Source organism: Sapajus apella, unplaced genomic scaffold, assembly GCF_009761245.1.
Source record: "Sapajus apella isolate SASKATOON/1434 unplaced genomic scaffold, GSC_monkey_1.0 scaffold7, whole genome shotgun sequence".
Classification (NCBI taxonomy): Eukaryota; Metazoa; Chordata; class Mammalia; order Primates; family Cebidae; genus Sapajus; species Sapajus apella.
Genome location: NW_022436947.1, coordinates 45,035,489 through 45,060,601, shown reverse-complemented (window position 1 = coordinate 45,060,601; position 25,113 = coordinate 45,035,489). Strand labels below are relative to the sequence as shown.

Here is a 25,113-nt window from a genome sequence, read left to right as displayed (position 1 = left end):
TGTGTGTGTGTGTGTGTGTGTGTGTGTGTGTGTGTGTGTGTGTGTGTCTAACAGAGTCTCTCTTGTCACTCAGGCTGGAGTGCAATGGCGTGATATCGGCTCATTGCAACCTCTACCTCCCCGGTTCAAGCAATTCTCCTGCCTCAGCCTGCTGGGTAGCTGGGATTACAGGCACCCACTACCACACCTGGCTAATTTTTTTTTTTATTTTTAGTAGAAATGGGGTTTCACCATGTTGGCCAGGCTGGTCTCAAACTCCTGACCTCAGGTGATCCACCCACCTCGGCCTCCCAAAGTGCTGGGATTATAGACATGAGGCACGGCACCCAGCTCTAAGTTTCTTATAGTCTTATTAGTTTGCTTGCTTGATTGTTTTTAATAGATTAAATGTATTTTCTTACTGGTAGAGAATATCAGTTATAATTGTGACTTGACATGTTTTTCATGTTCCTCATTATTTCCTCTAAGCTCTTTATATTGGAGATTTTGGAGGATTTTGTTCATTATTTATATTGTCAGCTTTCCTCATGGTCAGGTAATTCTAAGCTGTCCACTAGTATTTATAAGTGAGAAATCAAGCCATTTTTGAAAGTACTGTGTTGGGTGGGGCTTATACTGGGTGTGGAAGAGGTTAGAGGGTGTTTTATAAATTATCAGACTACTGCTTATATTGACCAATAAATATATCAGTCTTTTTACTCTGGACTACCAAATGATTAATCAGGGTTCTTTAAAGGGACAGAACTATTAGGATATATATATATATATATATGTAAGAGGTTTAATACAGGAGAGACTGGGAATTATTGGCTAAAATGATGCTTTGGGATTATCTGCAGATTTCATTATTCATGTTATTTCTGTTCTCTTCATATATATATATATATATGAATGAAAAGAAGTTTATTTAAAAGAATTGACTCACAGGATCACAAGGTAAAGTCCCACAATAGGCTGTCTGCAAGTTCTGCAAGTTAGGGAGCAAGGAAGCCAGTGGTAGATCACTTCGAGTTCCAAAACCTGAGAAGTAGGGAAGCCAGCAGTGCAGTCTTCAGTCTATGCCAAAGGCTCAAGAGCCCCTGGCAAGCCATTGGTGTAAGTCCAAGAGTCCAAAAGCTGAAGAACTTGGAGTCTGATGTTCCAGGGCAGGAACCATCTAGCCCATTAGATGGATTAGAAGGTCGGAAGAATCGGCAATTCTGCTCTTCCATTGTCTCCTGCCTCTTTATTCTAGCTGTACTGGCAGCTTATTGGATGGTGCCCACCCAGGTTGAGGGTGAGTCTGCCTCTCCCAGTCCACTGACTCAAATGTTAGTCTCCTTTGACAACACCCTCACAGACACACTCAGGAACAATACTTTTCATTCTTTAATCCAATCAAGTTGACACTCAATATTAGCCATCACAGATAATATGTAGAAAGTTCTCCAGTGCTTTTAGTTTCTTCAGTAGTTGGCAAAGGAAGAACATCTGCTGATTGTTGACATTTTTGGAAGAAGGTGTGGGAAAATGTTGCCTCTTCATCTCTTTTTCTGGTAGAGTATGCCATTAGTGCTGATTATCTCCCAGTTTCCGTAGAGTGAATGGGCTTGCTTATCCTGAGAGGCCTTTAACTCCCATTTGCTACGTCAATAAACTTTATGTGAATTCATCATTCCCCCAATTCCTTGAAATCTTATATTGCTGTGGTCACTTTTATCATTCCCCTGGTCTTAATGGATGAATATATTTGTTTCTTTTAATTCTCTGCTATGCCTTTCCTGGGGTTAAGAAAGGGAGGGGAGATTGACTTTTGTGATTAATCTGTCTGGTTTAATTAGAATTCATATTATGTTTTAATAAATAATTACATGATTTTACATAGGTTTATTTAACTCAAGTATTATTATGAATGATCGCAATGTGTTTCCATAGGTTTGATAGGCAGAAGAAATACTTTTCTGAGGCTCTCAAAAATAAATATCTATAATACCAGTGATTAATCAGTTCTCCCTCCTTTGTAGCCATATTTTTAGGATCATTTTATAACTTACTGGCGTCTTTACCACAGGAAAAGACAAAGGTTCACATCTGTCCATTTTACTACATGCTAAGTTTTAGTAAGAGGTTTAATACAGGAGAGATTGGGAATTATTGGTAAAATGATGATTTGGGATTATCTGCAGATTTCATTACTCATGTTATTTCTGTTCTCCTATTACCATAGATAATTGACTAGAGCTGAAGTGGGAGTATAGACTGAAATACAGTTGCAGCTCATCTGGGTTTCATCAAAACTATATCCCTGTTGAGCCACAAGTGGACTTCGCAACAATTTATGTCTAGGAGTGCTACCCACAGTCATTGGGAATTTGCCTGAGGTCTGAGACAGTTGCTATGAAAACTGTCCCACTCCCTTTTCCTTAGTGGAAATGTAACCAACAGCCAGAACTTGTAATAACAAAGATGAAGAAATAATTATAGAGCAGCGGGCTATTAACAATAGTGAGACCTGTAGATCATTGTACATAGATCTATGTAGATTAGTTATTTTGATTGGAATTATGGAACAATTTATTTTCATCTATACTACAAAAGTTGAAAAGTAGACCCTCAAAGTTTTAAGGAATTTTATCTAATTTTATTCTAAATATGTGTTTGCAAGTTCCCTTGAGCTTTCTTTGTTAAGGACAATTCTGTTTGGGTTCTAAAATTATGAAGTCAAAAAAATTAAGGCCAAACTGTGGAATTATTTTTGAAATCAGAAGAGCAGAAAAGTTCAGGTGAAATGAACAGTCTGTATTTTATGTGGTGTTTTACCAAGTGTGATTAAAAATTTTGGCTGGGCTCGGGAGCTTATGCCTGTAATCCCAGGACTTTGGGAGGCCGAGGTGGGTGGATCACCTGAGGTCAGGAGTTTGAGACCAGCCTGATCAACATGGTGAAACCCTGTCGTTACTAAAAATACAAAATGAGCCGGGCATGGTGGTGCATGCCTGGAATCCCAGCTACTCAAAAGGCTGAGGCAGGAGAATCACTTAAACCAGGGAGGCGGAGGTTGCAGTGAGTTGAGATGGCACCATTGTATTCCAGACTGAGCAACAAGAGTGAAACTCCATCTCAAAAAAAATATATATATAAAAAAGAATATCAAACTGTTTTTAGAAAGCCATCTTACTGAATACTATGACAAAATTGGCGTAAGTTTTTCAACCTTTAAATATATTATCATTTTGTCAATGTGTGACATCTTGGTTGGAATTTTACAGTAAAAATATTTTTTTATAAAATAATGATGACATTTAAAAAGATTGTTCCTCTAATATCTTATAAGATTTGCTACTCACAATATGTAATTTCCCTTGGATATTGATTTAAAAGCTATAATAAAGAGTATGGAGGTACAAAGATGAGTAAAACAAAAGCATATATAATCATAAAAATATTTCAGAGTATCTAAAATCTAGTTGTCTATACCATTAGAAATAATCAATTGCAGTTTTATAATAAATTTAAAGAATATCCCAAATTTCTTTTTTAAGTAGTAAAGAAGCCCCTGAGCAACGCTACTCTGACTTGCTATATAGGCTTGCCACTCTGCTACAGATTCATCCAAGAAGGCAATGAGACCTGATGGAATGAGAAATTTGTATTACTGGATAATATGTAAAACAAACATCCTTCCATCTCTTACCATGAATCTCATGTAATTTGTAAACTAGTGGATGAGTATGTTGCTCAAGTTTATGATTACAAAGAGGGTACACATGTTGAAGTGGCCATTTTGATAGAACCACATCAAATGATTGATTTGTAAAAATGCCTAATTTTATGTAATCCCAGCTCCTCAGGAGGCTGAGGCAGGAGAATTGCCTGAACCCAGGAGGCGGAGGTTGCGGTGAGCCGAGATTGCGCCATTGCACTCTAGCCTGGGTAACCAGAGTGAACCTCCGTAAAAAAAAAAAAAAAAAGCCTAATTTTAATCTCATCCTCTAATTAGCTAACTCTATACAAACCTTCATATCTTAGCTAAGTAGCACCACCACAAAAAAAAACCCTTCATATTTTACAGTATTCGTCACACTTATAACTTGTTTCTTAAGACAGATCTTCTATAAATTATATTTTCTCTTAAATAGGGAATTTTAATTCTCTTTCTATGTACTATTTTATTCTCTTGTAGTTGCTCAATTAGTAACTTGTTTGATTAGATAAGCTTAAGTCTAAACATGGTATGTTTTGCTGAATTATTTTCATGATTTCTTGCTGCTTCTAACACAACATGAGTAGTCTATTATAAAAGTGGCTTTGACTTGTGCATGTATAGACATACCTTGAGTCATCAAATCCAGACATTGTAATGTGTTAGCAAAAGCTTTTACAATCATTACCCTCAATATACTGGTTTATTTGTTTTCAGAATCATAATGAAAATATAACTGAGAGTGCAACCAAGAAGAGATACAAAATGTAGTTGAAAAAAAATTATTGTTTAAACTTTGGCTTGAATATCAGAGGCATACTTAGAAATTTCTTAACTTATTAGTTGGTTTGTTTTACCAAAGAAAGCAAAATTAGACTTAGAATAGTTTTTATTGATTTTGCTGCATAATTTATTTAAGCATAAGGAAAAAGGAATTGAGAAAAGAAAGGCAAGATGATTTGTCTCCAATCACACAGTCAATAGAATGCCTAGTTATGGAAACCTAATTTTGAGACCTACAAAGATAGTTTCCTGACTGCAAACATGTGGATTTCATTTCAGATATTTTCCAAATTTAAAAATGTATTCTTTTGAAAAATTTTGCCCCAAGCAAAAGATAAATTGCAACATTCACATTTTGTGAATGATGGAAATCTTTACCTTTACAGCCTGGTTGACTTAATGCAAGGATATATAAAAAAAATAATGAACCTAATGTCACTCATTTAACAACAAAATGATACTGTCAGCATTTTGATTAATGTCTATTTTGAACCAAGAGACCATTGTCTTACAGAAATATTCTAGACCAATTGCTAGTCTGGACTACAAAGTTGGACAGAGGTGCCTTCTAAATCAAATCCTTTTATATCCCACAGGCTGAGATCATGCACATCTGAGATGTGTTAGTTGAAATTCCACACAGTCTTCAATTGCCAAGTGTGAATGGAATGAACGTAATACTAAAAGTAAGGAAACTAAGAAAAATTAGCATTAAAAACTTTTTACTATATAAAGGTTCTATAGAGAGCAGCAGGAGAGAAGGGCCCGCAGCGGTCTCCACTCACAGATTTAAACTTGAAGCTGACCTATTGTTACCTTCAGGGAGAGATTGGGAAGGTTAGGAAAAGGATTTCAAGAATAAGCAACAAATTACAATTCATTCAGAAGTATTTTCTGAACAGTGTTCTGTTGGGGCGGGACACATATGTAGGAGATGTGATTTCTTCACTGGCAGCTTGATTGAAGTATCTGACAGTTTGAAGATGTAGTCTCACAATTTTAACTGTTCAACCTTTATTTTCTGAATATTTACAGTATTACAGGTATGATTATAAATTATTGGAGCAAAAGAGGAGTAAAAATAAATGCCCGACAATCAAAAAAATTGCCATCATGAAAGCAATATAGTAAAATTTTCAGTGAAATTAAGTTAAGTGCTAATATGGCAGAGTGCCCACTTCTCTATCTTCGCTTGGCCTTCCTGTAAGTCTCATGAGAAGAATATAGGAACTTAATTTATTTTATTATCGTGCTAAATATGGACAAATAACCTAATATAAAACTGGCCAAATCATATAAATAAGGGATTATTGCAAACCAGGCTAAAATATGCAGCAAACGTGAAAAATTCCAAAGCTTACTAGTAGGAAACTGCCAACTGCAGTAGTAATGAGATATTGTTTTCCTTCCTTCAGGTCAGTGAAAATTAAAAGTGGGGAAGCCAGTCAGTGTTTCCTAGGGTGTCAGGAAGTGGGCAGACTTATGGCTTGTAAAAATCCAAAATTGCCATTAATTCCCGAAAAGGAACATCTAAAATAAACATGTATAATCTTAATAAAATAATAACTAACTAGCAAGATAAATAAACAAGGAGATAAGTAAAAACCCTCCAAGAACATTCAAAATGTTCATCATTAGGGAAAAGTTAAGTATTGCGGTTTTGATCCAAATTAATGAATATTTTAACTTGATTAAAAATATTGGTCATATCCGTACATTTGACTGGAGGCTTTCTTTTGACATGTTTTTTGAAAAGGCCATTTTTACTAAACAGTGTTTTTATTATGACACTGTAATACTTTTTTTTTTAAACAAATAACATAAAACTCATTGTGTATGATATACAGTTATACATATTTTCACCTATGTGAGGAAGGTTATGGAAAAGCCTGTTGTTAAGTTGGAAACCTGCAGCAGAAAAAATGAAGTTACTATATGAATTGTTGTTAATTTTTCCACTTATACAGATTCTTGTATATTGACTAATTTAGGTATACCCATGATGATTTTGCTTGAAAATATTAATTATAACAAAAACATAAAGAAATGCTGTAAAATAATGAGAGGAATGGACTTGAAATATTTTTGTATTACTAATGTTTCTAATTTATGGAACTGTGAATTCTTCCCATCTACTCCATAGATAATTAAAAATTTAATGTTATTTAAAAAATTAATGTTTTTACCAAAATATATAATTGTTATATTTTTGCATCTGTAAGTTAATTTGGTACCTTTCCTCATGCGTATTAGTAGGTAGGTTGGAGTAGATAATATTGTCTTGCTTTAAAAATGACTTGCCCTAGTCTACAATATAAAAAAAAAATTATTGGTTAATGTTTGGAAAGAAACTCTGACATAGTTACATCAATCAAAAGGCAAATATGAGAAAGCAATTCCAATTCCACTGAGAAGCTATTCTTTCAAAAAAGCGAAGTGTTGCTAACTGGCTCTGAATAGATAATTATGTCAGTCCATTGCATAGGGTATGGATAAAACAGCTAGGCTGAGGCGTCACAGCAATGGTTGGTCCAGATTTTTGAATTTTGATTATGTTCAAGTTAGAAACATTTTTTTAAATGTGCTTTAAGTATGGACATAGAAATAATTATTTTTCTTCCTCATCCATCACCCGGCAAAGACTAAGATTTTATAGCTAGTGCTTTGTCCAGTGAATTTGCAAACAGAAATTCTACAATTTTGCTAGAACTGTTTTTAAATTTCTACTTCTATATAATTTAGTGCAATAAACATGTAAATGAATTTCTTATACATACATTAATATATTTACCATTTAGGCCTCATCTACATGGTCAACATGAAAAACGTTCAGAGAACAGGGCAATTGTTTTTCACAACTTAAATCACCTGTAAAATATATGCCAAAATATCAATTTAAAATGTGTCCCAAGGCCTTTGAAATTTAAAATAGAATATAATTCTAATAGAAATGCAAGTCAGCATCACTTCATTACATTCTTTCTTTACACATTCTTGAAACTATCAAGTTTTGTGGACCGTAAAGTCACTAATGTTACCTTCTGTTACGGTAAAGTTTGTTGAGGCGAGAGTCGGAATAGGCTTTGGCCAACTCTAATTTGTGCATTTTCTATCTCCTACAGATTTTTACACAGTGTTGTCTTTAACTAACTAACCTATTGAGCATTGCTTCTATTTTCAGAATAAAAGCTCTTCTCTTACATGTTTTGAGCTTTATCTACTCAGGTGATTAAACTAGACCCAGAGTTCACACAAAGAAATGGTGGTAATTTTTTTTTTTAGTCAAGCATTCAATATCACTCAATTCTGAATAAATTATTTTTAATACATACATGAAATTAGTTATAATGCTTATCAGAAATTTTTTAACTAAATCTTAATTAAACCATGTATCACACTAAGTAAATATTCTACCTTCTCATTTTCCTTACAAATAAGCACTGACAATTAGGCAGCATTTAATATTTATCATGCTTATCTTCACAGCTGCAGTGGCATTGAAGGTGACTAAGAATGGCAAGAAGAGTTTTCTTTTGTAAAGAATTGAAAACAGGGAAATAATGATTTATTCTTCCTTGCTTGTTGAGTGGCTAGAGGTAGATAAGCGGATTTGTAGTGAGGTCATCAGTCACAATTGGTTGGTAATTTGAAAATGGATTAGCTTAGAAGTAGCAATTTCTGCTCCATGGGTTTCAGTGAAAAAGTCTGCCTAATTCTGTAAGAGACCTCATAAACTGGCAGAGATCAATGCCTACCTAATGTGCCATTATGCACTGGGCACACTTCAATGATTACAGCACAGCTGTGGCTGGGTTTTGCTTGATATTTCTTTAGCACTTGCACCACACGTGCTCCACATGACTGTTTTGCCCAAAGGAATACACTCTTTAGGGAATTAAAATGGAGGAGACACTTTGCTTTCTAAGCAGTTTTTCACTTTTGAACTGAGGAATGGCCAGTGTCAGATGTCAATAATGTTAGCCTAGTAATAAATAAAGACTAAACAACTTATCGGGAAGAAATCATCTTCTGTAATATTTCTGGATGGCCCTTTCTTATTTTGAAAAATGTATGGGGTAAAACCACCTGCCCTTATAACTTGAAAGAACATGGTAACACAAATTTCCAAATGGAAATGTTCAATGTTTTACGAAATGGAGTTTCTTTTTTTCTTAATGGAAGAGATAGCATTACATAATTTTTAAAACTTTTTTTCTGATATGTCATGCAAATTAGATGGCAATGGAGCAGGAAAAGGAATTTAGTAAAATGAATTTAAAATAAAAATTGAATGTAAGACTCAAGACTGAGAATCCTTAGTGTTATTCTCCCAAGATTTCTGTACTGGCTATGTGCAAATATTATATTTTAGAGTAATGAGTAAAATATATTAAGGACAGATAAATAATTTGAAATGCAAATTTATATAATGCAAATAATAAATTCTGTTTTATGGTTTATGCAAAGAAATATATTACCTAAAAACTTATTTATCTAAAATTATATTATCTATAATTTTTATTTTATAGTTTATTAAATATAAGTAATGAGATGCTACAAACAACATTTAGTATTATCTAAAATTTTTGTCTTACAGTTTATTAAATATAAGTAACGAGATGCTGCAAACAACATTCCAAGGTAATACAACACAGAGAAAGGAATTTTTTGAGAATAATTTATGACTGATTCCTTGGTACCAGTGGGAACAAAATGCAGTATATATTCTAAACACTTTAAAGTCCAGTTTTTGTATAACATCAACATGGGTTTACAGTTAATCAGCAATCTTATCAGCAGTGTTAGCTCTCATTCAGGTACCTGACCTTTACAAAGTAAAAGAAATACAATACAATGATTAGACAAATAATATTTTAAGATCTTAGGGCCAAACAAAAGGGCTTTCTGCTCTAAATTATTTCTCAGTCTGCTCATGTAAAATCTTTTCAAGAGGGTACAGTCATCTAATCCACAGTTAAATGTTCATCTCTGAATGAAGTATTCCAGTAGAGCTAACATATTTACTTGAAGTTGAGTACATAAAACAACAGTAGCAATAGTCCAATTTAATACGTCCATAAAATTATGTTCAGATTTCAAATGAATAGTTAATTTTTAAAAAGGGCTTAATTCAGAAGTAACTGCTGTTCTGGTGAGAGGATTTACCATGCTGTGGGAGTTGGGGGGATTGCTGTAGAGGTGACAATTTGAAGGCTATCATATGAAAGGAAGGTGAGGCTTCAACTATGTGAATCCACTAGTTAGTACTCAGAATGTTATGGCTCCTCAGGCACAGGTAAGATAAATAGGAAAACAGAAACAAAAACGTTTAAATGTATAAAATAATCTAAAAATGGAAAGAGTATAACATGGAAAGCAATACAAAAGATAATCCTTTTTTAAGGGTATTTGAGATCAAAGAAGAGATCCTTGGATTCTGTATGAGCCAGGGACACAGTTTTTTGTTTGTTTGGTTGGTTGGTTTGATTATAAAAACAGCTTTATTGATATATAATTTACATACCATAAAATTCACCCATTTTAAGTATACAATGCCATGTACATTTACAAGGTGGTATAATTATCATCATAATCTAATAATGGAATGTTTTCATCTTCCCTAAAAGAAAACATTAGCTATTACACCCTATTCTCTCCCACTTCTAACCCTAAGGAACACTAATCAAAATCTTGCCTGTATTGATTTGCCTATCTTTGCCATTTTATATCAATGAAATTTTATAATTTATGTTCTTTTGTGACTTTTCACTTAGCATGACTTCAATGTTCATTCAATTTTAGCATGTATCATTACGTCATTCTTCATTATTGCCAAATAATATCCCATTGAATGGATATACCACAGTTTTTATTATTATTTATCAATCAATGGCCATTTCTTCTACTTTTTGGTTATTGTGAATACTACTGTGAATATTCGTGTATAAGTTTTAACTCAGGCATGTTTTCATATGTCTTTAATACATATCTATAAGTGGAATTGCTGGATCACATGGTAACACTAGGTATAACATTTTTTGGAAAGCCAGACTGTTTTCCACAGCAGCTGCATCATTTTACATTCTCACCAGTAACCTATGAGGGTTCCAAGTTCTCAATATCCTTGCTAACATTTGTCATTGTATTTTTATTATTGCCATCCTAGTAGTTGTGAAGTAATATCTCATTGTGGTATTAATTTACATTTATTTTGTGTTTTTGCGTCTATCTTTATTATTTTACAATTTTTTATTGATAATTGTACATATTTATGGGGTATAGTGTGGTATTTTAATACATGTATACAATGTACAATGATTAAATGAAGATAATTGGGATATTTATCACCTCAGTTATTTCTTTATGTTGAAAACAGTCAAAATCCTCTTTTCTAGCTATTTTGAAATATACAGTAAGTTATTCTTAACTATAGCCACTGTGCTGTGCTATAGAACACAAGAACTTATTGCTCCTACGTAACTGTAGTTTTGTACACATTAATGAACCACTCCCTATCCTGTTATCCCACCTACCCTTCCCAGTTTGGCAATCACTATTCTACTCTTTACTTCCATGAGATCAACTGTTTTCGCTCCCACATACGAGTGAAAAACATAGTATTTGTCATTCTGTGCCTGGCTTACCTCACTTAACATACTGTCCTTCAGGCTCATTCATATTGCTACAAATGATAAGATTATATTCTTTTTTTTTCAGCTGAATAGTGCTTCACTGGGTGTATATATACTACATTTGCTTTATCCATTCATTTATTGAAGGATACATAGGTTTTTCCATTTCTTGGCTATTGCAAATAGTACTCCAATAAACATAGGAGGAGCATGTAAGCTCTTTAGCATGCTGATTTCCTTTCTTTTGTATATATACCCAGTAGTGGGATTGCTGGATCATACAGTTTTTGTTTTTTTTTTTTTTTTTTTTGTGGAACCTCATACTCTTTTCTAAAATGTCTGTATGAATTCATATTCTCACCAAGCAGTATATAAGACAAGTTCGAAGAACACACAGACATGGTTGGTTTTTCTGTTTGTTTTTTGAGATGGGGTCTTGTTCTGTTGCCCAGACTGTAGTGGCACAGTCTTGGCTCACTGCAACCACCACCTCACAGGTTCAAGCAGTTCTCCTGCTTCAACCTCTCGAGTACCTGGGACTATGCCTGCACCTCCAAGTCTGGCTAATTTCTGTATTTTTAGTAGAGCTGGGGTTTCACCATGTTAGCCAGGCCGGTCTTAAACTCCTGACCTTAAGTGATCCACCCGCCTTGGCCTCCCAAATGTTCTTTGAACTTCTGTGACCTCATTGTTTCAATTCATAAAATGCACTGGTTAGATTAAATATCATATGTCCTGACTATTTTTAAATGACAGAAATTATTTTATGGGTGCCACTTATTTCTGTAATTGGGTAGCATTATTTTTATTCATTTAAAAATTTAATATTTTTTAGAAAAATTTACTTTAAATTTGTTTAAACATTAGATGGGCATGGTGGGCCACCCCTGTAGCCCAGCTACTAGGGAAGCTGAGATAGGAAGATTTTCTGAGCCTACGAGTTCAAATCCAGCCTTGGCAATATAGTGAGATACTGCCTCAAAAAATATAAAATAAGAAAATGAAAGAATACATATGTAAACATTTAAGATCTTACATTTTTAAACAATAAAGATAGAAGTATATATTTCCTGAAGCATGGGAAAATTGGACTTAACATTTTATTTACATTTGGCACAGTGATGATTCTCAGAGAGATACTAGAATATAAAAGGAAAATGTCTCTTTCGTTACCATTTATCTAAACCCAGCTTTGAAACCTGCTATTATTATTTTTGTATATTGTTATGAGTTTAGTAAAAATAACTAGTCAAATTAAATAGTTATTCTCACTGTCCTGTAAGAACTTTCTAATGAAAACCACAAAAGTACATGCTGAGTTTTCAGATAATATGGCAAATCAGTTGTAAACAAACAACATTTGAGTGCTTGGCATAGCTGGTCTACACAATGGTACACTGAGCAGAATACTGGGGGTACTAATTTTATTTCATATTCATTTTCTTCCAAGTAATACACATAATCATAAATCTGAGAAAGTAGTGTTATCTACATTTCAAGGTAAAGGAATATATAGATAGGGAAAAAATTAAAGAAATTGAACAAAGTGGTACAGAAATTTAGTAAAGTGAAAATTTTCATTTGAGAAGTAAGATCATCTGTTAGATTGGTGACTGGAGTTTACAGTTTACAGTTTTTCTTATTTTGTTCTTTTGTTTTTAGAGATGGGGTCTCATTCTGATACTTGGGCTACAGTGTAGTGGCACAATCATGGCTCATTGCAGCCTGATATCCCCAACTCAGGTAATCTTCCCACCTCAGCCTCCGGAGGTAGCTGAGGTGGGAAGATTACCTGGTTAGCATCATACCCACTATTATTTGTGTTTTTCTAGAGGCTAGGTTTCACTGTGCTGCTCAGGCTGATCTCCCGGGCTCAAGCGACCTACCCCCTTAGGTTTCCCAAAATGGTGGGATTAGAGGCATGAGCCACTGTGCCCTGCCAACGATTTCTTTATATTCAACTTCTCTTATAAGAACCAAAGGTAAAAGAAACAAAACATTAAATGAAACTCTGTGAAAATTTAAAAATAATAAAATTTAAAAGTAATAAAGATTTTTATGCTTGAATTTATATTAGTCACTTACAATTGTTGGCATCATCAGCCTTTACATTTTAATATTCAGTTGAAAAAGAAATATAAACATTTTCTATTAAATAATTAAAAACATTAATTCCTATTGCCATAACTATGTGTTTTAAATATTAAATTTTGCATGGATGCTTGTGTGTGTATGTGCACATTTTTTTTCTTATATACTTTTGTTGTGCCTGTATTGCTTTCATTTCCTGGAAAAACCTTTGGTAGAGCATAAAGTCAAAAATTCTTTACAATTGCCTTTTGTTTAATGTCTTCCCACAGGTTTTCAGGCACCTGCTCTATTGTCTTCTGTATTTAAACAATAAGGGAAGTAGACTTATTACAGAGGGAAGTTTGATTTTCTTTTCTGAAACCACCTGGGAATTGTAGATAAACAATATAAGTAAAATGGGAGAAAAATGTTTGAGACCACCACCACCATCACAACACAAATAAGAAAATTAAATAAAGCTTTGGTTACATTGTCAAAAAAATAAAAGAGGGCAAGAGAAGTGGAGAATATGCACTGCCAAACACACATTGAGACCTGCTGTTTTCCCTGTTGGTGCCCACATGGCTTCGATTTTCATCTAATTGCAAAAAAACACAAACATTGGCACAGGCTTTACTAGATGTTTGGTGACCCTACTGTGTTAATCAGAATTTGAATTTGTGTGCCTAAAGCAACCTCTGTATGATGTGTATGTTTGGCATTTATTCCCAGAAACTTGATAGGTCCATCAATCAAAAAAAGGAACATAATCTAGAAAATTGGGGAAAAGGTTTGACAGTGAGTTAAAATATAAGGACATTCTCCTCCTTCATGACCCTTGTTATTAATACCTTTGAAAAGAAAAATCATTCAGTTCATAAGACACACATTCTAACTGGAATTCAGTATGCTATTTAAATTGTTCACTGTTCTTTACAGAAACGGACATTGAAGCTGCAGGTCAAATTGTCTTTTCATTTTGATGAATTTTAGGAGATAAAGCATTTTACTATTCTACATTTGGCCATTTCCCTAGGTTTGTCTGATCTCACCCCAAAATTTTGGGAGGAGATTCTGATGAACTTAGATGGTAATACTGTCAACTAGGACAGATTTAGGGCTGTGTTTCCTATTTTGTCTGTGTTTCAGTATTTCAAAATCAGCTTTTAAGATTGTTTCTGAATCATAGCTATTGAAGAAAAGAATATGATACTTAGAAAATGGTAATAGAATCTTCTGACAGTCAGGAGAACCAGATTGAACATTCCATTAGTAGGTAACCCCTTTACTGTTTTTACCAACTAGTGTCTGCGAGAAGTTTGAAGCAAAGACCGGTTCAGAGACAGATACATGTAGCATTTCCTTTAAAAGAGAATGTAAATGCTCAAATTTCCTTTAAATATGAAATTAAATATAAATTAGTCATCTGATTTCCTTGTATCATACAACTATCTAATTTTAAAAAAAATTAAAATGGTCATTTTCAGACATGTTAATAACTATAATAACTTCATTTATATCTTTTGTCTGCAACTTAGCATTTATTGCCTTCCCAATCTATAATGGTCAGCAACTCTGGAAGCAACATATTCAAAGCATATAAATATTAAATAATTGATTGTCCAGTATCTAGGAAAAAATTTAAGGAATAAATTTAATTTTTTTAATCCTTAAAAAATGCAAGGTATGTTTACACAATAAAATACAGTGGTGTTTTTTAAATTATGAAAAACTTTGTAACTGGAATTTAAAAAATTATGTTTCCATATGCAAAATTAAACTAAGACCAGTGAATCAGTGGCATATACAGCATTTTCTTTTAAACTAGTAAATTCCGAGTTTCTTATTATTATGTTTAACAACACTTTTACTGTTTGAATTATGTAGGAAAAAACCCTGCATATATATGTAATAAGCAGCTAGTTTGATACTTTTTTCTATCATGTCATTTTTGTTAATGTCCTCTTTTTTCCCCCACAACATCCAATCAGTTTTCAACTTCTATACATTCTTCTGTAAATCTATTTCCATAATTCCATTTTCATTGATAACACCTTTCTTTGGTTATCTTAATGTTTTACTTGGTAAATTAGAGCACTGAAAAATAATTAAATATATTTCGAGTGTTTTTATTGGATTTAAAGCCTGGGAAGATGATGTGTAACATTAATGGTAATAGTTCAACAGAAGCATTGAGGAGAAAAATGAGTTTAGGTTTAATCAGATTTGACTTGATACATTACTTTAGAAGTTCCAACCCATAGTTTAACACATGCATGTTTTGTATTGATGTATCTGTTTTCCATGCATTCTGGAAATGGTTAGTATGTGTTCTTTGGTATACTGCTTCTAGAATGGTGTAATGTTTGGTGTCCTGAGAAGATTTAAGTGTTCCAGTAGGTTTGGAAGCCCAGCTTCCTCTTACTGGGGGTTAAAGGTTTAACCTTTAAACCCTCTCCACCCGCCACACACACTTACATACACAAACACAATTCTTGAAGATTAACAACTTATATTAACCTGTTAAAATGCTTCTTTTTCTGTAAATAAAATTTACATCATTTTATTCATTTCTTCCAAAAAACATTTTTTTTAAGACAGTCTCAGTCTATTGCCCACCCTGTAGTGCAGTGGCATGATCTCTGCTCCCTGCACCCTCTACCTCCCAGGTCCAGGGGATTCTACCTGCCTCAGCCTCCCGAGTAGCTGGGATTACAGGCGCCTGCTACTAGGCCCGGCTAATTTTTGTATTTTTAGTAGAGATGGAGTTTTACCATGTTGGCCAGGCTGGTCTCAAACTCCTGACCTCAAGTGACTGGCCTGCCTCGGCCTCCCAAAGTGCTGGGATTACAGGAGTGAGCCACCATGTCTGGCCCTCCAATTTGTTTCATTTTATTTTATTTTAGATGACGTCTTGCTCTGTTACCCAGGCTGGAGTGCAGCGGTGCGATCACAGCTCACTGCAACCTCCACCTCCTGAGTTCAAGCAATTCTCCTGCCTCAGCCTCCCAAGTAGCTGGGTCTACAGGTGTGTGCCATCATACCCAGCTAATTTTTAATATTTTTTGTAGAACTGGAGTTTCACCGTGTTAGCCAGGATGGTCTTGATTTCTTAACCTCGTGATCTGCCTGCTTTGACCTCCCAAAGGGCTGGGATTACAGGCGTAAGCCACCTTGCCCTGCCCCAAAATTTATTTTATCATGGGAGTTTCTGTTTAGTTTTGATGGGGTTTTCTTGGAGAAAGTGTGAGAGAGAGCATAGCTGTTAATAGATACTATATAGAAATGAAAATATTTTTTCTTTAGAAATCGCTTGTTTAAATTTGTCTAATGACTTAGAAAAGGCTGTTAGAATGAGAGAACCTTACAAACTTCAAAAATAAGAAGATAACAGAAGGTGTTTTAGGATATGAAAGACGATTGTGTTTGTTAATAAATGGGAGAAACTTAGTAAAGATAAAATATTTTAATAAATTATGATGTTGCTAAAAATATGAGGATACTTAGAATACATATAAATTTAATCACTAACATAAAAAATGAGTTTATTCAAACAACTTCTGGAGATTAGCTGTTCTGGAAGTTGAAGAAATAATGTGTCAAGGTCAAGGAGAATGAAATTATTTTATAATAGCCACAAAAGGAAATGCCGCAAGGAATCAACTAGGAAACTAGGAATAATTTTTTTAACTGTAAACCAGCTTTGAGGATCCAGAAGTGACTAAAATCATGAATTTACTGTGGAGCTAATTAAAAGTGGTGGATTTATTCCAAAAATGATGATGTTGTGACATAGGCACAGATGGTGGGATTTCTATATACATCATTTTTGTCAGTGCAAGGTTGGTGCAGTTAAGGGCTCAGGTTATTCTGAATATTATAAAAAATATCATTTAAAATGGATGATCAAGAAATTCTGTTTCAGTATGGCTTCTGGATAGCAGACAAATAGCAATTTCACGGTTCTTTTAAATATCCATGAAGTCCATGAAGATACAGAAGAAAAAGAAAACATCTCAACACTGTCAAAACACATCTTAATAACAATGAACGTTTGTTGAAACTCTAGCTATGCCAACTAAGTATTGCCATAAAAATATTGACTCAGTTTATCTTTTCAAATACTTTATGGCTACCCACATTTTCCCCCATTTTATAGCTAAAGGCTTTGAAATAGGGAAGCTAAGTAAAACACTCAAGATTGCACGGCTAATGAGCAACAGAGATGGGATTTGAACCTACTGAATGTAGCTACAGAGTCTGTTCTTTTGAACACCACGTTATTGTCTAATATCAAGACCTATCAGAAATTGATAGTGATTTCAAGTTGGAATAAAATGAGAAAAATACAGTTTCAATGAAAGAAACACAGGCTATCATTAACTAAACTGATTTTCCTTTTTGTGTGCCTGAGAGTCATCCCTTTCATATCCTATCTAAGTGTAATCCCTGGATGATGCTTACATGATTGTCAACACACTAACATCACAAGTTGATTAACTTCCACCCAGTTTCCATGTAGGTCCTTGAATCTACCGTGGATCATATCAGCAGTATCCCCAGGCTGCTGTTTCTTTTTTTCAAGTGGTTATCATAAGGCTGGCCTTTCAGCAGACCTCCTCTGTGGATGACCTCTATTCCACTCCCATCTTCCTCAATCTAACTCTCATTATGATAGTAACTGAGAAGTAAGGAGGCAGAGTCTTCTGTCAGAAATGGGTTACCCTAGAAATCGAGCTTCACTCACAATTAGAAAAAAATATAATGGTTTCAAAAATGATTTTGAAACCTCAATAGCAATAGCTGGAAAATCTAAGTGTGGCATCCAGTTTCTATCATAGCAGTGAATTCAAAATTAAATTACATATAACCAGTATAACAAAAGTAAAGGAGATGGCAAGGAGGCATACCTTCAAAGACAAGAACAAAGAAGTATATCATTTATAATAGTAGGAACATTCCAAATTAAAACATTCATTCTGTCAGGGCAAAAAATAAAACTAAATTCAATTATATACTATGTGAAAGATCAAATGCTTAAAATTTGCTATTGTGAAAAATGTCAATGCAATTTTTATATTATTATTTCTATACAGCCTTTTTTTTTTTTTTTTGACACTTAATCTCACTTTGTCACCCAGTCTGGAGTGCAGTGTGACCTTGGTGCACTGCAACTTCTGCCTTCTGGGTTCAAGCGATTCTCCTGCCTCATCCTCCCCAGTAGCTGGGATTATAGGTGCATGCCCAGCTAATTTCTGTATTTTCAGTAGAGGTTAGGTTTCAATATGTTGAGCAGGCTAGTCTTGAACTCCTGAACTTAGGTATTTCCCCACCCTGGTGTCCCAAAGTGCTGGGATTTGGATTTCAGGCATAAGCCACTATGACCAGCCACTATACAAACATGTTAAAGAAGAAAGAGACATAATAGAACAAAGGATTACTTACACATTGATAAATGGTACGTAATTCAAAATATAAGCATAGTATAACTTTCATTTTGAAATACATTGCCACGGTATGGTGGTCTTTTACAACAAGCTTCCTACCATCACACAACTTATATTTTAGCTTAGAGGACTGTGATTCGTGCTAATAAAGGCATACAGAGCATCCTGTGGACATATAGAAAGAGTAACATCTAAATCAACTGGGAGGTCGAAAAACTAAAAGGCTGGGTGTGGTATCTCACGCCTGTAATCCTAGCACTTTGGGAGGCCAAGATGGAAGGATTGATTGAGCCCAGGAATTTGAGACAAGCCTAGGCAATATGTGAAACCTCCTCTTTCCAAAACAATATAAAAATCAGTCAGATATGGTGGCATGTGCTTTTGGTCCCAGATAGGAAGCTGAGGTATGTGGATCACATAAGCACTGGAGTGAGTTCAAAGCTGCAGTGAGCTGTGGTCACACCACTGCACTCCATTCTGAGTGACAGAGTGACATCCTATCTCAAAAATAAATATGCAAAAACAAAAATACATGAATATCTGATTACTTGTTGAGAGAGAGAAAAAAAAAAAGAAAAATGTAACAATGGAGACCATGGATCCAGCCAATTTCACACATTCCTTGTGAGTACACTGGCTTCAGACTATTATATATGTGACTAACTTCAAGAAGTTTTTCACGTATATTCTATTATTTCGTATTAAAAACACTTTTGTTGGCTTTGCTTTTTTCTTCTTATGAAAGTTAATTTTATTTGGAAAGTATTCAAAAGTATTGAAAAATTGCAATGGTAAAAAGAACTCCCACGTAACCTTTGCCCAAAATTCAATTTTGCCCATTGTCCCAGGTAATTATCACAACTGAATCCAATCCAGGATAGTCACTTGAAATCAGTAGCTATGTCTCTATCATCTTCTTCAATAAAAGCATTTCATTAGTCTTTCCTTAACTTCTACAATCTTGACATTTTTTTTTAAAGATTATATGATATTGATTTTGTAGAATGTTCTTTAAGGTGGAATTTTCCAGTATTTCTCCAAGGTTTTATCCACTTTATGCATTTTGGGTAGGACAGTACAAGAGAGATGTTATGTACTTCTTATTACATCCTATTAGTTAGCAAATAATATTGATATGTTCCATTACTGGTGATATTTGGTTATCTTAATCAAGTTATCTTAAGTGATCAAGCAACCTGGTCACTGCCAGGTTTCTACACTAGAAAGTTACATTTCTTTTTTCCTTTGCAATCAGTAAGTATTTTGAAGAGAGATAGTTTGAAACTAAATACATATCCCATTCTTAATCACATTTTATCCATTTATTTTATAAACTGTTGATATTTTTGCCTATATTATTGCTATAATGACTCAAATTGTTAGAAATAAATTTTTTGTACTGTAAAAGAAATAGCACTCAAACATAAATATTCTCATCAAGGCAAATTTACTTCTATAGAAGGGTACATTTCGGGGATAGAGCAATGGTGAGAGCACACCAGACAAAGGAGGGCAGGGCTTTTCTTTTTTTTTTTTTTTTTCTTTTTTTTTGAGATGGAGTCTCATTCTGTCACCAGTCTGGAGTGCAGTGGTGTGATCTCTGCTCACTGCAACCTCCAACTCCCTGGTTCAAGCAGTTCTCCTGTCCCAGCCTCCTTAGTAGCTGGGAATGCAGGTATGTGCCACCACACCCAGCTAATTTTTGTATTTCTTTAGTAGAGATGGGGTTTCACCATGTTGGCCAGGATGGCCTTGATCTCTTGACTTTGTGATCCACCCACTTTGACTTCCCAAAGTGCTGGGATTATAGGCGTGAGCCACCGCGCTGGGCCAGCAGGGGTTTTTCATTCCTGAGGCAGTTGGTATTAGCTGCTGTGTCATTTCCCTGTTGTTTGTGGTTGGACCGCACAGTCTAAGCTAAATGCAATTAGGTAATGTGAAGAGCACAGGGAAGAACAGTTTCTTTGGGGAAAGCTGTCACAGCAGGTAGGTGGTGATTTCTTGGTAGGCATGCCTGAGCACAGCAAGGTGGGAGGGACTGATAGATTGGAGGGCAAGATTACCTTAGACAAAGAACAGGGAAATAAGACTTCAAGACAGTACAAGGAAGTAAAGACCTATTAGAGAAGAACTCCTTGTTTGTAACAAAGTGAAACTCCTTGAAGAGGAACTGTCTAAACTACTTGTTTTAACATGAATAGTTATTTTCAAATTTATTTTAATGGATTTGTTAGTTGGCATTCTAAGTAAAATATTTACCCTCTTACTCATTTATCCATTTGTTTATATCACTGAGAATTAATGGACACTTATTTTATTTAGCGTATTACAGTAATTACTGTTATTTTCTCAGATTTGATCAGTGGAAGTCCTTTAAGTTAGAACTGTAATCATTTTGACATGTGATATAGTTTGGATGTGTGTCCCACCCAAATCTCATGTTCAATTGAGATATGTTGTGTTAGTCCATTCTTGTATTGCTATAAAGAAATACCTTGAGACTAAGTAATTTATAAATAAAAGAGATTTAATTGACTCATGATTCTACAGGCTGTCCAGAAAGTATAATGCAGGCATCTGCTTCAGGTAAAGTCTCAGGAAACTTAAAATTATTATGGAAGGTGTAGGAGAAGCAGTGTACTGAGGCTGTAGCAGGGCAATAGGGACAGAGGCCTGGATCACAAAACCATTCTTTCCTTCTAGCCTTCAAGGCCTCTTATGGGACTGGCTGCTGCACAGTTCTCTGAAATGCCTTGGAGGCCTTTTCCCCATTTTCTTGGATATTAGCACTTGGCTTCCTTTTCATTATGCAAATTTCTCTAGCAAGTAGTAGCTATATAGCGTGCTTGAATTCCTCTCCCCCAAAAGCTTTTTCTTTCTCTGCCACATGGCCAGGCTGCAAATTCTTCAAACTTGTATACTCTGCTTCTTTTATAAATGTAAGTTCCAACTTAAAGTCATTTATTTTCTCCTGCATATGAGCACTGGTTGTTAGGAGCAGCCATGTGACATCCTGAATGCTTTGTTGCTTAGAAATTTCTTCCAACAGATATCCTAAATCATCAGTCTCAAGTTCAAAGTTCCACAGATCCCTAGGACAGGGGTATAATACAGCCAAGTTCCTTGCTAAAGCGTTAACAAAAATGACTTTTGTTCCAGCTCTCATTAAGTTCCTCATTTCTATCTGAGTCCTCCTTGCCCAGACTTCACCCTTTATATCACTATCAGCATCTGGGTTATGACAATTTAATGAGTCTCTACGAAGTTCTGAACATTCCCTTGTGAGCCCTCTGCCATCTTTCAACCTCTGCCTGTTACCCAATTCCAAAGCTGCTTTCACATTTTCAGGTATCTTTACAGCAATGCTCCATCCCTTGGTACCAATTTTATCTGTTAGACCATTCTTATTTCTATAAAGAAATAGCCAATGTAGGTAACTTATAAAGAAAAGATCTTTGTCTCATGCTTCTGTGGGCTGTACAAAAAGCATAGAGGTATCTGCTCAGCTTCTGGGGAGGTTTTAGGAAACTTACAATCGTGGTGGAAGGCAAAGGAGGAGCAGGCACAGCACATGGTGAAAACAGGATAAAATGAGAATATGGGGGAGGTGCCTCACTTTTAAACTATCAGATCTCATGAAACTCACTTGCTATAATGAGCAGTAGGGCCTCTGTCCCTATTGCCCTGCCACAGCCTCAGTATACTGCTTCCTTCCATCATAATTGTAAGTTTCCTGAGACTTCATCTGAAGCAGATGCCTGCATTATGCTTCCTGGACACCCTGTAGAACTATGAGCCAATTAAATCTCTTTTCTTTATAAATTACTTAGTCTCAAGGTATTTCTTTATAGTAATGCAAGAATGGACTAACACAACATGTCTAAATCATTCTTTGAATATTTCATTACTGTCTGGCACAACACAATATTTCAGCCTCTTCTGAGCCACAGTCCATTTTTTTTAAGAAGCACTGATTTCTTTCAGTTGAAGGTATGTAACAACCAAAATTTTAGTAGTAAGTGTGCTCATTATTTTGGGGATTTTGCTATTCACAGGCCCTTTAGGTGGACAGAACTAGGAAGTATATGTATTCACACACACACACACACTCACACACACACCCCTTTACATCTCTATATCATTACATCTCTATCAATATATTAAACCATGATTTCATACCAATAGTTCCTATTTTAACCTATTGTCACTCATGCATGCCTAATAATGTTTGCAACTGAAAGAAAAAGAAAGGAGGAAAGGAAACGATTAAAAGGCCTTTGTATTGGTGATTTTCAAAAAAGACTTTATTATCCTCTTCAAAGACTCACTGAACTGTAGACATGAGAAGGATGACATTTTGTTCAATTTTATCTTACGTGTAAAATAATTGATGTAGAGGGAAATGAAACTACTTGGCAAAGCGGCATACTTAGGTACATGTAAAGCCTTAAATTTGACTTGGAACTCATAAGTGGCCTAATGTTTTACCTGCAAAACATTATTTCACATTTAGTTAATAAAAAGGAAATAAAATGACTAAGTCTTAACTATTTAAATTTCATATTTATTGAATTTATTGTTCCTGCCATGATCTGGGAACAATTTCATGAATTGAATCTTTCAGTCTTTTCAAGAAAACATGTAGCAGTAATTAAAAATTCATTTTGTGAATGAGATCAATATTCAGAAAGACTAAATGAAATGCTTAATAAGAGCACTAGGCAGACATAGATCAAATTGTGCTGAATTGATTTTAAACCAGCTGAGCTTGGTAATACATTACTACATAAAATATTTGTAATAACAAAAGAAGAGCTGGAATGGACCATGTAAAATGGAAATCAAGTTGAAATAATTAGTGCTTTCTGAAATTAAATTGTTTTAAAATTTTACAACCTTATTTGTGAAATAATTCATTCAAAATTGGTTTATTAACTACCTACTATGTGCTAGAAATTGTGCTAGAATGAAAGACATAAATAAATCATGCCATCAAAGATGTAATTAACCTATTTGAAGAAAAATATATGCAATATATATCAATTATAAGGCAATTTGTTTTTATGTAACAGACAAAACACTATAGAAGCACAGATGAAGGAGCCAGTGGGTGACTTCAAGAAAAAGAGACAGTAAGGGTTAAAAGGGGTTTTTCCTTTTATGAAATCAGAAGAATGAGAGCTTGCATATTCAGTGAGACTTGGTTCATGCTTATCTTTTTTCAGCATTATACCTAAGTACATACAGCGCCTGCTAGTTTTGCCTGGTTCAGTGTAGGCACTCAATATAATACTTATTGAATAAACAAATAAATTAAAGAATAGATGTTAGATGAATTTCAGGTAGCATGTAGCTGCAACTTAGGGCATGGGACAGAGAGTCAAAAAAGGCAAGTCTGGGAGGATCGATTGAGGCGCGTAGTGAATTCTTTCACTACCACTTTACATGACCAGGACATTATTTTGTGGTTTTGAGCAGCATCACCCAGTTGTGAGGCATGCAAATAATTTTAAATGTCTAGGACTCATATTTAAAATTATTAATGTATATGTGCTACACTAAACATTTATATATCATAAAAATAAAAATATTTCAACATGTAATCAAAAATTACAATTATTAATGAAATTGTTACATTCCTTTTTTCCCTTGTCCTTGAAATTTGATATGGATTTTACATTTACAGTAATTCTGAAATTAGGCTAGCAACATTTCAAATGTTCAATGGTTACATGTGGCTAATAATTATTATATTAAAGAGCAGAGAGCTAAGATTCCTTAAAATTTCATCCCTAGGAACTTAACATGTTTTAAGCTAGGAACTTAAAATGTCATCCCTAGACTAACAATCCCTGAGAACTTTCTAGAAATGCAAAATCTTGGTTGTACTCCAGATCAACAAAATCAGATCTGTATTTTCTCAACCTCTCCAGGTAACTATATGTACATAACAATCAGAGAAGCACTGGTCCAGGTAACTTAGATGTAATATCAGTTGTGTGCATCCCAGATGGTACACAAGATAAATGCTATTGGACTTCAAGAAAATTGGATTGGAACTATAAAGTATGTTCATTTTGTCTTAAAAGTACAAAGTAAATTAGAGTTAACAAATATTGCGTATTGTATTGACATTGATACCTTTATTTGGTCCAAATATCAGATTGTCTCATGTCATTAATATCTGGTAAACTGAGGTAAGAAAGTTACACAAAAGCGAGAGAGTATATATCATCTCTCATCTATATCTGGTAAGTGGATGTATATATGTCATTATTATATTTCCTAGCATTGATTAAACTAACTCTCACAAAATGGAGGCAATAAAATATTTTTGCAAATATGTGTTTTTTAATTTTAAGAAAACAAATGCAGAGCTAATCCTTTCAATCTTTAAAGAAAGTCATTCTCAGTCTAATTTATATGTAAAAAGTAATGATAGTATCACAGATTTATTAAGTGGCGGGGTGAAGCTTGTAGTAAAATTATCAAAATTATC

At 34.4% G+C, this 25,113-nt stretch overlaps 1 protein-coding gene and 1 long non-coding RNA gene across 2 annotated transcripts in view; one reads left to right on the top strand and one right to left on the bottom strand.

Moving 5' to 3' along the window:
• Positions 1 to 25,113, top strand: part of SEMA3A (semaphorin 3A) — a 318,166-nt gene that overhangs the window by 6,673 nt on the left and 286,380 nt on the right. The window lies entirely within an intron of this gene.
• Positions 2,381 to 22,084, bottom strand: LOC116550422. The gene is made up of 3 exons (XR_004268396.1): positions 21,920 to 22,084; positions 10,451 to 10,454; positions 2,381 to 2,391 (listed from the first exon to the last, which is right to left on the bottom strand). It is a non-coding gene; the product is annotated as an uncharacterized LOC116550422 (long non-coding RNA).